Raw genomic sequence first — 13,953 nt, 5'->3', positions numbered from 1 at the left:
TGACGCTGAATTTCACGTTACACGAGTGTGCTGTCGCCTTTGCGTACGTAAGGGATAGCGTTGGTGGTTCTGCGCAATGCACAAAGCTCTGCTCGCAGAACCACCGAAGCTATCGCTTACGTACGCAAAGGCGACAGAATGCGTTATACTAAAACTCACTATTATTAGTGGACATATTACGTATGTTTAGCGTGAAGGAGCAAAGAAGCGGCAAAGCGACACCGTTTCTTGAATATACGGAGCGAAAAACGTTTGTTGACTTGTCGTTATCAGACGACGGCGGCTAAGTTAGGGAACGCACTCGACAATGCTTACACAGAGGCAGAAACTTGGCCAGGTGGGCGGCTGGAGCCAGGAAAAACCGCCCCGTATGCTGCGCACAGGACAACCTTGTGTGTTTGTGTATTATGCCCAGTTCATTCTTCGCTTCTTTGTCTCGCTCGTAACACGCGTAATATTCCGGTTATAACGTTTCGGCTCAAAAGCTTTTTGTCTCGACTTTATTGAATGGACCAGCGGCATGGCCGAGCAGGTTAAGGCGTCCCGCTCGTTGGTGGGAGCCAAGGTCGTGCTGAAGACTGGGAGGTGGTGGGTTCGAATCCTACCACCGGCTGTGCTGTCTTAGGTTTTCCCTGGGTTTTCCGAAGGCTTCGCAGACGAATGTCGGTACAGTTCCCCCTGAAGTCGGCCCAGGACGCATACTAACCCCCCCTGTCCCCCATTCCTTCCTGCTGTCCTCTCTCCATCTGTCCACAGCTGTACGCCGCTCACAGCCACCGTTGCTTCGCGGCGCTAGCACGGAATAAATATTGAGTGGTACCGATTGAGTTCAATCTTACCATGACTCAAATCTTATTTGTAGCAATTCAGATGACGAATCAGCACCTCAATGATAAATACTTCGTCTTATCTACGGTATCGGGAACATGCACTGTTCTCAACGCAAAGTACCTCGATAAGAGATCCAGTCATCAAATAGAGCTGAATGTGAGTTCGAAATAGACCCGCAGCCTTTGTCTCTTGGTATAATGTGTTTTCCAGGAAGAGGTATGCGGATTGCGGAACTCTATAGAGCAACAATTATTGCGGTGCGTTAGCGCAATCAGGGTGAGTTTTAGTACGCCGTCACCTCTGCGTACGTAAGGGATGGCGTGGTGGTTCTGTGCAATGCGCAAAGCCCTGCTTGTGTTTTCCGCGTGCGCAGAGCAACTAACGCTACCCCTTACGTACGCAAAGGGCTTAGCGTACGATATACAAAAACTCCCTCATATATGCAACGTCGTTATAGGCCCTTTTTCCGCTATACAACTGCCAGGATGCTGGAATGTCCAGAACCCATCACGTCGCATGCTTTCAGTAACATTTTCCTCTCTTTCTATTTCTTTTTCGATAGTAGTCATTGCTTCTTCTTATTTTCTTAATGATTTCTGCTTATGCATTTTGGTTCTTTTTTCAGATGTATAGCACCACCATGAAGATCGTTATAAAAGAGTGCCGTGCTGTTTTAATTTTGCCCATCTGAACTCCTTTTGCATTTCTTTTTTTATTCCTTTGTGTGTGTATGCATGTGAATGTTTCTTCAAGTGGTTTTTATTTCGCATTCTAGTTCTGGAGAGCCCCGTTGTCCATGAAACACTGTTGTCAAACGTTGCAGTTACCTCCTTATTGCTACATGAAACTGGTAAGGTAACACGTGGGTTCCTTGTCCTCTTGACGACAAGACACGAAACGACACGGGCAAAAATGTCAAAAATATTTCCCGTGACAAACCTAATCTATACATGTATACGTGTAATGCGAGCCGAATCATCACATCGTCATCATCAGTATTGTTGCCATCGTCTGCTTGATAACATCAGCCTGGGTTCATAAGCCTGTGGTCCTACCAGCTTTTTGTTATTTCTTCTTTCTTCGATACATGCGCGACAACAACGGTTGATATCCTTCTTTTTGTGTCTTGCTTGAGTAAAAAATCTTTGTACCTCGAAATCGCTGAGTAAGGGTCTCTCACTTATTCCGTTTCTCATTCATAATCTCACAATTGATGTATATGTATACATATTTCACACTTATAGGCAAGCGGCGAAGCCGAAATGTCGCAACACGATTGCAATTCCCATCATCCGGATGCGAGATGCAATGGATCTTAATGCAGCGATCGCAGAACTGGCCCCTGCAACTCACACGGGCGAGTCATACCAGGAAACTGGAAGCACCGCTAATCGGATCGAAGAAAGTAAAAGCTAAAAAAGGTAAGACCATCTATTTTGTGGGTTTCCAGGTCACTGGATGAAGGAGAAAGGTGCCCAGAGCAGTTCTAAACCTGGAAATCTCGAGCCGCTCTCAACGACGCGAAGTCTGGTTCCGAGAGTTTCGCGTCATCTGGATATCTCGAGTGTACTTGTGACAGACGCATTGTACGTGAGTAAAAGTCTTTATTTTATGTATATATATATATATACAAACAGTACGATTGCGCCATGTGGTACGCGTAATCGATCACGTCCAGTGATTTTCCAGTCCCCTCAACACCCCCCAATTTTTTTTGTTTTTTCTGAACGACATAGCTCTAATGATAACCCCTCCCCCCACACAATTTTGTTACTACCCCCCCCCCCCCAATTACACCCCTCATGGCTACTACTGCTCACTTGACTACTGTTCTTTTGAAGCGCGCACTAACACCCTTCCATAATGTTTGGCTTCAAAGGAGTATATAGGAGATTTTCGGTTGTATAGGACGTGATTCGAAGCTTTGTTAAACTGTTGCTACCAGGGTCAACTGAGATCAAGGCCTGCCAAAATATTGTAGGTTCTATCGATTTCAAAGTTGAAATGTGCGTTTAACGAAGTGAATTGAACTGAAATGATGAGACGTGAGGTTATGTTAAACCGCAGGGTTACCGGATCGCATCCGCATCCGAGAACGCCACACAGTAATGGCATAACACAGGTTGCTTACAGGCACGTATTGCCCTTCTCTTACTTACAGGTTGCAAGATTATTGATTGATTAAATTGTGAAACAAAAAAGCTGAAGAAACAGTTGAAAGCTTAGTTTAGGTCAGGTCAGGTTAGCACGATGCCCCGTCCATGTGCCAATGAACAGTATGCGTCGTGTGCTTAATCCTAAAGTGGGCTCTAACATACAAAGTTCAGGCATACGCAGAGCGTAACTGGTGTTGTCCTAAACGCCATGACCTCTATTAGATTACAGGAGAAAAGGTACAGAGTCCTTAGTCCTGCTGGCGTTGGGGCTGGCTACTTCGGTACTTGTAGTATGGGGCAATATATAATCATATAAAAAAGCTACAAAAGAAACAGAACTGGAGTAGCAAAACTTGCCATATCCCAGATGCGGAAAGTCAGGTTGATGGACAAAGAAATGAAATGAGTAGAAATGGAATGAGAGAAATATGGATTGACAGTCGTCTTACGACGTATACGCGAAGGAGCAGGAGTATAATACGGTATATCTGACGCCAACAAGAGGCGTGAATATAAGATGACAGCTTATCAATAAGATATGATGACATCAGAAACTGGGCGCCACTTTTGAAACAGAACTTCCCAACATAACGCGCTCCTATCCGAATGGCATCCTTCTCTCTCCCGATTTGTTGAAAACCAAAGGTGTACGCCTTTTTGTGACACGTACGCCGTGCATTCACACGAGCGACGTTCCCCAGAGTACTCCAGCGGAAGATGCGAGAAACGTCATAGCTTTCCGCTGTCGCGCGAGCGCTCAACCTCGTGGCTTCACGTACACTACTAACCGTGGGGAATATTCTGCGACACAGCCACAAGATACTCCCGTAGCAGACGTCAGGAAAACACGCTGGCGGTGTCATCTGCTAAGTGTCGTCTGCAAAAGTGTGCAGTACGCCACTCCAGATATTCCGGCACCGTGTGAATGCTCAACATTACACGGGACGGAAAGTGGGCTCTATGAGCTGTGTTTTAGCTTTTTCTTCCAGTACAGTCTTCTGCGAGGATGTCGTTCGTGTGAATACGCGGTTGCGCAACCATGGTAATTGTCACACAAAAAAATGGCCTACATGCCGCGCATTTTACAGAGGGAGAGTAATAACGGTATCCGCCTGTGAAATGGTTGGCCTTCAGTGGGTTCTGTCGTGGAGTTCCTAAAGGGATTGTCGCATCCGTCCCAGTCGATTCCGAAACCATCGTATCGTTCTACTCCGCTTTCCCATCACCAACAATACCACCGAAAAGCCGCCGCGAATTAGTGCACTAGTTTCTGCGCAGTTTGATGTAATGCATGGCAAGAGCAGAAGACGGATGTTGAGAGTATGCCGAAATCCCCTCTCTGGAATTCGGAGAATGCGTCACCCGGACAAGGCCAACCGGGGAGCGCCCTCTAGCGTGGACAAGCCCAACCAGAGAGGCGAAGGGTATGTGGCAACCGGAGGGCGGCAGGGACGGCGTCTGCAGGTCGCGAGAAGTCTTTGATCGGCTTGTGGAATATCACTTCTGGGTTAGCGTCGGACGTATTCTTACAGGGAGGAGCGTAACACCGCGAACTCACACTAGTAAGCGAAATTTGGCGCATTCACCAATGACTTTTCACTTAGTATATACATTGCGGTGCGAACGCGAAGCAGACGAGCTCGTATACAGTCGACGGCGCTGCGCTCCGATTCGTGTGCCTGACTTACGTCACCATGATGTTATTATCGCTGCTGGGGCTTCCTTAGCTGCAGAGGGAGTACGAATCTTTTGAACTTTTATAATAAGCTTGGCCAAGCAGTCTGGGAGTTGTGCCGAACATCACCGGATCGGTCTCATAGACATGTTCCTGGATGCGAGGGCTGTTTCCAATGGTCAAGCCAACTGCCATTGACCATATGTCTACTCAAAGCACATTGGACCCAATGATCCCCTGGCACGCATCAGTGACCATTGATAACTGCCCGCGTAACACGGGTGTAAGAGTGTGCATTGCAGGGACATGTTAGTGCACATGGTCAAGGCCAAGGTCTTTTCTTGGTCTGTTATCTAGATGGGTTATCTAGACTACGCGACGGCTTCATCAATGTAGGTTATTGTCTTGATGAACAAGTCACGTTCCAGATAACTCAAGATAAAGGGAATACTTGCAATACAAAATGACGTATGGACATGCTGAGGCGATGGCCTTGGCTGTTTCACACTGCTGCTGTTACAGTTTCGCTTGCGTGGTACGCCCGCTGACAGCGAATCATTGCAACGAAACGTCCTTCAGGATGGAACGAAGGTGCACGTAAGACGCTGTACGCAGCCGTAAAAACAGTAATAGTAGACAATTTTAGTGCATTCCCCACTCTCCAAGGTCGAAAATAAAGTTGTTGTTGTTGTTTAGTGCATCGTACGCATTCGCCTTTGCGTATGTAAGGGATGGCATGGTGATTCTGCGCCATTAGTTTATCCAGAACCGCAAGCTCGGGCCCGGGGTGGGGGGGGGGCGGGGGTTACAAAAAAATTGGGGGTGTAGTTTAGAGGCCTGCACCATGGGCACGGTCCTCCGACCCAACCCGCGGGCTGGGCAGGGCTTGTTATTGGCTGTGTGCTCCGGGCCGGGCCGACAAGAGACGGCAGCAAGGCGGGCGGGAATTTAAGTAGATGTCCGCTTTGAATGCGTGCTGGAAAACGCCCCAAAAGAAGATGGCGTCTCGACAATAGAGAAAAGCGTGCTCAATGTTTTCCTCTTCCGGACAAAGACGGCAGTTGAAATCATTCCTTGGCACCCAAAACCCTCTGTCGCGCAGCGGTAGCGTTCCAGCGTGTAACCGATAGAAGAAAGTCTTCACCTTTGGACGCACTGGCATGCGCCGAACACGCAAGAGAACATCACCACCAGGCCGGGGTGCAAACATCGTACGGTACATTGGAGGCGGAAAAAGCGAATCCAGTAGAGCGTGATAGAGGCGTTTCCGAGTCGAATCAAAGATGAACTCTCTAGAGAACCTTGCCAGGAGTGATCTGAACGAAGCTGCTACCTCTTTGTAGAAGCCCCAAACAACCAAATGCGTGTCATATACTGTCGACAGTAACAGTTCCGGTAGCTCATCACGAAGGATGGCAGCAGTGCAGCGCTGGAGGAAAGGGTGTAGCTGGTCACGTACAGAGCACGCGCGCCAGACCAACTGACGAACGAAAAGGCAGGACAATCCCCAACCCCCCGAGTTTGACGGGCCGGAACAGATTTCCACGTCTCATTGGTTGATACGACGAACCCCATAAAGGTGCAAATGACCCGCTGGACTCGATTAATGTGTGTTCTTGCGCACGGGAGTAAGGTGCGCAGGTAATAAGTTATGCGAGAAGCAAAAAACGTATTTGCCACATATGCACAACCGAAAATGGAAAAGTCCAAAGGTTTCCAGGTTGCCACCAGGTATCGCAGGCAACTCAAGAAAGAACTCCAAAAAGACCGTGAGCGTCTTGAACAGTTGAGGTCAATTCCCAAGTATTTGGGAGCTTGCGTAGACCATGACAAGCTTGCCATAAAGCTCGGCGTGGAACCCCCTCCGCCCTAGCCAGGATCCACTGCATTTAGGCCAGCTAGTGCGAGTGCCACTAGCATCACAAAACCTTCGCACATGACATATCGCACGATGGATGCTGCCAACTGTTCCGCTGACACACACACACACACAAATAGAGATACGATGATGAGATGGGGCTGATGCCGGCCAGCAGGCTGGGCGCTGCCCTAGTGTTCCGCTGAACAACGTTACATCATCTGCATAAGCAAGAACTTTAACTGCGAATGCGTGCCTTCGAAAATCGCGAACATACGGGTCTGCCAGAACCGGTCGGCACACTGGCTCAATGTAAAGGGCAAAGAGGAGGGGGGAGAGCGGGCATCCCTGTCGCACTGAAGACCTCACAGGCATAGTGTTCGAAAGGCTTCCATTGACTTGGAACCGTGTGGTGACATCCCGATAGCACAATCGTATCCAGTTGAGCAGTACACATCCCACGTTCACGCGACGAAGTAGCCAAAAAAGGAAAGCGTGACTCACTCGGTCAAATGCCTTTTCGAGATCCAGCTGAACTAATGACGCTGATAGCCCAAAGAAGTTGCAACAATCGACCACCGATCGCGCCATATGCGCGTTTGTGAATATTGTGCGCCCCTTCATTCCGTAAGTCTGATGTTCACCAACAACATAGGACATTAGCTCCTGAAAGCGGGCAGTGAGTACCTTCGCAAGTATTTTGTAATCCACGTTCGCCAATGTTATGGCACGGTAGTTGCTTAGTAGCACACGAGATTCAGCATCAAGTTTCTTGGGAATAAGAACCGTACGCGTACGTGTAAATGACTGTGGTAGCATGCCACAAGAGAAGGCAGTATTAAATACGGTAGACAATATTGGCGCTACCGAGTCTTTACAACATTTGTAAAACTCGGGCGTCAACCCATCAGGACCGGGGGCCTTCCTTGCCTGATGAGTGGAAACGGCTGCGACTACTTCGTCAACTGTGATGGGGCCGCTCACCGTATCCGCTACGTGTGGGACTTGCGGCAATAAGGCAAGCAGTGAGCGCGCTAGTGGTACGTTCTGCAACGACACCTGCTGACCAAATATCCCGGAAAAATAATCGAAGAACGCAGCTAAGATATTTGCTGATGAAGACACAGTTTCGCTGCCAACTCGGACAGAGGAAATGTGATTCTCCACTGCATGGCGGGGTTCTGCAGCAGCATAGTACTTGGTAGGACGCTCACTGTCAACTAACGTATACGAGCGCGGGCTCGCACGGCAGCACCGCTATACTTCGCATGCATCAAATCACTGATGTCTCGCTTCACCTGACTCGTCAGAATAGGCACCTGGATCATGTGCTTCCAGCTGTAAGAGTTGACGAAGGTCCGCCTCCAAAGCACGCAAGTGCTGCGACGACTTGCTGCGCGTGAATGCGTTCTCAAAATTGCTCATAACATGTTGGTTCGAGTTGCTGGAAAAGTTGCCTCGTGTCAACGCAGCCTTACGAAAACAATCCTTTAATTCCCAAATGTGTCATTACGGCCAAAACCCCGATCCGGCCGAAAGTAGTCTCATTTCGGCAACACACACACGCACACAAAGCATCCGCCGAGTAATCGCTGTGCTGCATGCTTCCCAAATTGTCCCTGAGGCGGGTGTGCTCCCATGGCTTGTGTCAGAATGGACCTTTTTACGCATACGCGTCGTATCCTAACGGCTCTCCGGCGAACCACGCTCGGAGCGCGTCAAAAGAAATCCACGTGTGTGGCACGAAGGACCAAAACCGGTCCGGAGTGGGACCGACGAGGCTCGCGCCGTTCGTGCGGTCTCCCCACTGGTCCCCACTTCTGTCGTCCCCATACTGCGCCATCTACTGAACACGAAGATAACCCTCTCTGGCGCCATAAGGTCATGCGCATAAGCCATTGTGAAAAAGGTCCACAGTGTATGCACACGGTACTACCTGACAGTGCTTCTGTGTGAAAAATGTTTTTATTTCCCGATTCACTTCAATACGTGATGTTGTAGTGATGTGGCGGTGCTGCTGTCTTGTTTGGTGGGCAAAAATTGCGCGATCATCGAGTCACAGTGTGTTTTCGGTCGTTGTCAGAGGCATGCCGCAAAGTGGTGTAGCTGTTGTATGTGCTACGCGGTACAGAAACGGCAAATACGCCGCACACACCATGCGGTTTCCCACTCCTTTTTACCCACCAGCGACGTCTGCTACATGCGCATGCGCAGGTGCACCTTCTTGTTAACACACATCTGTTACATGTATTTGCTCCCAGTCTTCAAGCAACATGCTACGACACGGCACAAGCCATGGGAGCATACCCGCGTCAGGGACACTGTGAGAAGCATACAGCACAAAGATTGCTAACGTGGCGTATGTTTTTTGTTTTGTTTTCGTTAAAGTTAGACTCTCTTTGGTCATAATGAGACTTCGCTCGTAATGAGGCGAATACGCGTGTAAGGAAACCAATGACAGGCCTCTCCGCCTTCTTGAGGCCCGTTCCTTTCGTACTGCTCTTAAGGTAACGGCCTACTTTCATTCCGGAGGAATTCTTGCACTGTGGTGCTCCTTTAAGAATGTACACGTGCACAGAACAATTACGCTTCCTTTCTTTTTTTCTTTTTTTTTTTTTTTCAAGTTGTGCGTTTTTCACTTCCGGCTTCATTAATCGCGCGAAGCGAGAAGACAGACCGTGTTATGTGGTGAAGCGTTGTTGTTAGTGTGCACTGGATGTCAATGCCTTCTAGCCGAAGTATAGGATAAGGTTTTTCGCCACTACGTACGTTCTATTTATGCATTTTCTTAACCTCTCTTATTTTGCACAGAATGATTCTGAAGCCTTAGGTGAAATCGTCTACCTGGGGTCCTGAGCGTGCAACACCATGATTCGAGCAGCGCTTGTAAGTATTAGGTATTTACAATTTACAATCTGTATGTACAAGTTGTACAATCAACAAGGATTAGAAGATATTTATCAGACTGGAAGGTCATTACGATAGCGGTTCCCAAAAAAAATTGATGAACCGAGCATATGATTCCCTTGAAGTGATCTTTATATAGTATATAGTTTTCGGACGAGAGCGCTTCCCATATGCTAAAACTCCCTAATCCCAAGCAGCACAATGTACTGAAAGTCGAGTGCATTAGGGGTGGACGGGTAGGTGGAAGTCCTTGAAGAGACTCGTGAAACTAAGGAACATTGATAAGACACATACCGTCCACTCCTATTGCACTTGATTTTCAGTACATTGTGCTGCTTGGGATGTGTGCTTCTTGTTCATTCCGCGTTAGTGCCGCGAAGCAACTGTGGCTCTGAGCGATGCACAGACGTGGACAGAGGACAGTAGGAAGGAGCGGGAGAGAAGGGGTCGGTGTGCGTCCTGGGTCGGCTTCATGGGGGAACTGCGCCGACATTCGTCTGGAAAGTCCCGGGAAAGCACAGGGAAAGCCTCAGACAGCATAGCCGATGGCAGGATTCGAAACCTACCCCCTCCAAATCTTCCGCACGACCCTCACTAACACTAACGAGCGGTCGCTTTTCCAAACTTGAGCATGTCGCTGGTCGCTCAGTGTCGGTTGAGCCAACACCAGCTAGATACAGAAAGCCTGTGCGCTCGTCGGCGTGACGTGACAACTAAGAGCCAGCCAATCAGGATCGTGTTCTTAATGGCCGTAGCCAATCACGCACGTGCTTTCAGCAGTCGTAGTCATGGAGACGAACCGCCATCGTCTGCGAGTAGTGATTGAACGTCCCTGTGTACTAAATCGGAAAAAGAAAGCACAATACATATTTGAGTCTGCAGGTTCGAAGTTAGGTGCAATCATTTGCGAGTTCTTGAATTCGCAGAACGGGGAATCGCAGCAGTAGCAGACGAATTCTGGCTTTACATGTCCACGTAGCGAAGGAGGGAGAGGAGTCAATAAGCAGGCCTCCTATATCTAGGTGGCGTTGGCAGAGCGCGTCTCTCTCATGATTATCGTCCACGTCTTCTGGCAACACGAACGCCGCGGTGTTACAGCGCAGGCTGTGTGCTGCGGAGCATTCGGGCAAGTGTAGAGTTTGCAGATGTGCCAGAGACAGGGAAGGGTAATGGTAACAGAAACCGAAACGGTATGTTACCTAAATTGCAAATGGTAACAGTTACGGAATCGCATACCACGGTCCTCCATTACCGGAAACAGAAACGGAAACGAAAATTATCGTCCGGTATTGAATTCCGGTAATGGGTATTCCTGTTGTGCAATGACATTTGAGTGAGTTTTCATTTTATTTTGGTATTTTGATGACTCCATTCCCTGTAATCCTCTAAATACTGCACCAGAGCATGGAAACAAAGCGCAATATTGGATCTCGAGGGTGCATCCCTCCCTTGCCTACTCGTCCCAGTCCTCGTGACTCCATGACATCAATACATGAGACTTACACAATATAGGCTCCACGCACTCTTCTCTACCATAGCACGAGGATTAAAATTTCTTCATTGATTTATTTTTGTACTCTTTTCATTTCACCGTGGCTTGTTGCCACTATTGTTCACTACTGAGAGCGTCTGCCTATTAATGCGACATTGGATGAACGTTAGCCCATCTTGGGTTGCTGAACACACACTGACCGAAGACAGAAGACTGTGGCTGAAGATATGTTCTTACATTTCTTTAAAAGATCTTGCAACACGTGCGCATCCCAACGACGTAAAATTACTTGTGTAGTGTGTACGCGTGACACCGAAGCTGTACTGACTGCTGTACAGCTGTACGGACTGTCCTACCGCAGCTCTGTAACAGCCGTTCCATTACCGGAAGCAGTAACGGAAACGTAATGTAAACGAAATTCAAATGCTGCTATCAGAAACGGATAACGGAAACGAAGATACAGCAGTAACGAAAATGGAAACGGCACTGAAAACAAGTCCGTTACCCTTCTCTGGCCAGAGATGCAGCTGCGCAGATGCAGACGCGATGACCGAACGTAAGCAGCGTGCGGCCGATAATGCCAGGAAACGCTCCAAAGGGTATAGTGACTTCAACAAGAAGTCAATGGCGAACAAGGGAAACTGCGGAGATGCGCAGACATTTAAACCTTGCATAGCATATCGAAATATTTACAGATTACGAACGCATATTGCTGGTGGTGGCTATTATCTACACATACTAATTAGTCAGTTTTTAATTATAAGGACTAGAGCCAAAAGATCAATGAGAAAGTTGTAGCGGGCGATACAAGGACACGAAATCCGTTGATTGCAAATTTGTACCTCTGACGGATCTTTTTTTTTTTTCTCCCGGCTCCAGATGCTAACTTTCGGGTTTACAAAAGGTTGACACGCGACCTGTCGAAGACGCGCGACGAACGCCGCATCACAGCACGCTCGAGCGTCCTGTTATCGAACGAAGACTTGTAATAGTTTCGGGGAGTAGTAATAATTTTAACGTGTTTCGTGTCGTCGTATCGCCCGCTACAACTTTCGGATTGACATTTTGGCTCTAATCCTAAGAAACTAAAAAATGACAAAATAATTTTAATTAATTGATTAGAAAAGGTTTGAGTACCTTCACAATGCGGTCCGCCTTATTGGTGTCTGAAGAACCATTCTTTTTTTTTTTTTTTTTAGCGTTGGCTCATTTTTCGTGAAATACCCTGTATAGAAGTACAGTCGGCTGTGCATAGAGAGTAGAAAATCCAGCGAACTGGTGGGAAAATGTTAAGGGATGTGCCTCAGGACAAAAGCCTGCCCATATTTCCAAGAGAGACAGTTCTTCTTCTGGGCTCCTTCGAAATATCGGCGCTTCTTCCATTAACCGTCCACTGTAGTGTTGCCAAATGACTGGAGGTATAAATGTCCCACAAGGCACTATAAAAGACAAAGGTGTCCCAACAGCTGGGCCGCGAACCTTTTCGCTTTGCTTGCTGCACCATAACTGTGCCTGTAAATGAAAAAAAAATCTGCCCCGTATTTGTAAGTAACGCATTCTAATGTTCGCTCATGCACTATCTACACACGCACAGGTGGCGTGCCTGGCATGCATTGCGATAACGCTGTTCTTCTGCGACTACAGCGTCCACGCAGGTAAGATCGTGCACCAGGCCAACTGGACGGTGTGCCACTTCTGCGATGACGCCGATTTTTCGGGACGGAACTTCATGTGCTGCCTCATTCAAAGCAAATGTTGCGGGTAATTACGTTACGTAACTATAATATCGTATCCTTAAAGGAGCAGTGAAGCACCCCTCACATTTTTCGTCGTCGGCTACTAACGTGCGTTTGCGCAAGAACGACGATCGTATATACCCAGACAGAACACTATCTCCTGCGGACGTCCGAAATAGATCCTAACGTCCATGTCCTGAAATGGATGTCAGATGGACATCTCTGGGAGCTACGTGAATGGACGTCCCTAATCATACATCCGCAGGATGTACCGCAACGTTAGTTTGAAGAAGTGTCCGATTAGGGTCCCTGACGGGATGTTGCATGGAGCATTATCTGAGGAAAGAGAGAAACATAGCAGGGTGTGTCGCGGCGTGAGTTCGACTTTCGCTGAACCAACTGAATGCCTCAAATGAAAAGCAGTAAGAAGCACAGACGTTATCGTTATAGCGAGTTAATACGTCAAGCTGTCCATCAGTCCAGTGTTATCAGTATACGCAATCGCATTAAACTTACACACCTCCCCCCTTTAGTTTGACTCGCAGGCAAACATGACTCTCGAATTTGTGGAAGCTCGCGAGACAAGCAATAGTATCTGTTTTCGCTTTGGAAAGGTATGCCACTGCCTTTCTAAGTTCATGGTTTTCTGCTTTTTAAAACTTCGCGCTCATTGTCCGTAACGGAAATACTAGACCGAAACAAAGAGAAGCAACTGAGAAAGAAAGATGCAGTGGCCGGAGCTGAAGCAAAGTAACGTAAGTCCGTGAAACGTCCCGGCATCTCCATGTAACTTCCTGTGAGGACAAACGACGGATATTGGTGGGAAGTCCAAACGGTGGCCACTCAAGAGATGTGGGGGTCGTCTGTCGGAAAAATGTCTATCTCACAGGGAGATCCGAATTTCCGGGAAATGATATCCCCAGGAACACCACGGGAAGTTTTGTTCCATTTGGGTAGGTGACTTGTAACACGCGAGACGGGTTTTTGATGTGCACACCCTCTAGAGAACCCCTCCCCTCTTTCAGGCTGCCTGTAAGTGAGTGAGTGATGCTGACATCATGCCGTGACTTGAACAGTCGTCCGCACCCAAGCATGTAGGCAAATTTTCAGTGGGAAATGAGACGTCGCGCAATGCCACCCAGATATAGAATGGATGCTTAATGCATCCTCCCACTCCTTCGCACGTAGGCATATAAAGTCAGCCAATTGCCGAAAACGGTTTTGAAATGCAGACTTTCTGTGGATACCAGTGGCTGATTAGCTGCGACCGCTGAGCGCACGGTCGTGATTGGCGGACT

The 13,953-nt window shown here is 48.0% G+C and overlaps 1 long non-coding RNA gene across 1 annotated transcript in view; it reads left to right on the top strand.

Annotated features, from left to right (window-relative positions):
* Nucleotides 1–9,393, top strand: part of LOC135388238 (uncharacterized) — a 41,055-nt gene extending 31,662 nt beyond the window's left edge. Inside the window, exons 2-3 of the long non-coding RNA XR_010421310.1 lie at nucleotides 2,076–2,421; nucleotides 9,332–9,393. This is a non-coding gene — a long non-coding RNA (uncharacterized LOC135388238). The remainder of the gene's footprint in view (nucleotides 1–2,075; nucleotides 2,422–9,331) is intronic.
* The last annotated feature ends 4,560 nt before the right edge of the window (nucleotides 9,394–13,953 follow it).

Source organism: Ornithodoros turicata, chromosome 3 (assembly GCF_037126465.1).
Source record: "Ornithodoros turicata isolate Travis chromosome 3, ASM3712646v1, whole genome shotgun sequence".
Classification (NCBI taxonomy): Eukaryota; Metazoa; Arthropoda; class Arachnida; order Ixodida; family Argasidae; genus Ornithodoros; species Ornithodoros turicata.
Note: the sequence above shows the minus strand (reverse complement) of the source record. Positions and strands in the feature narration are given on the sequence as shown.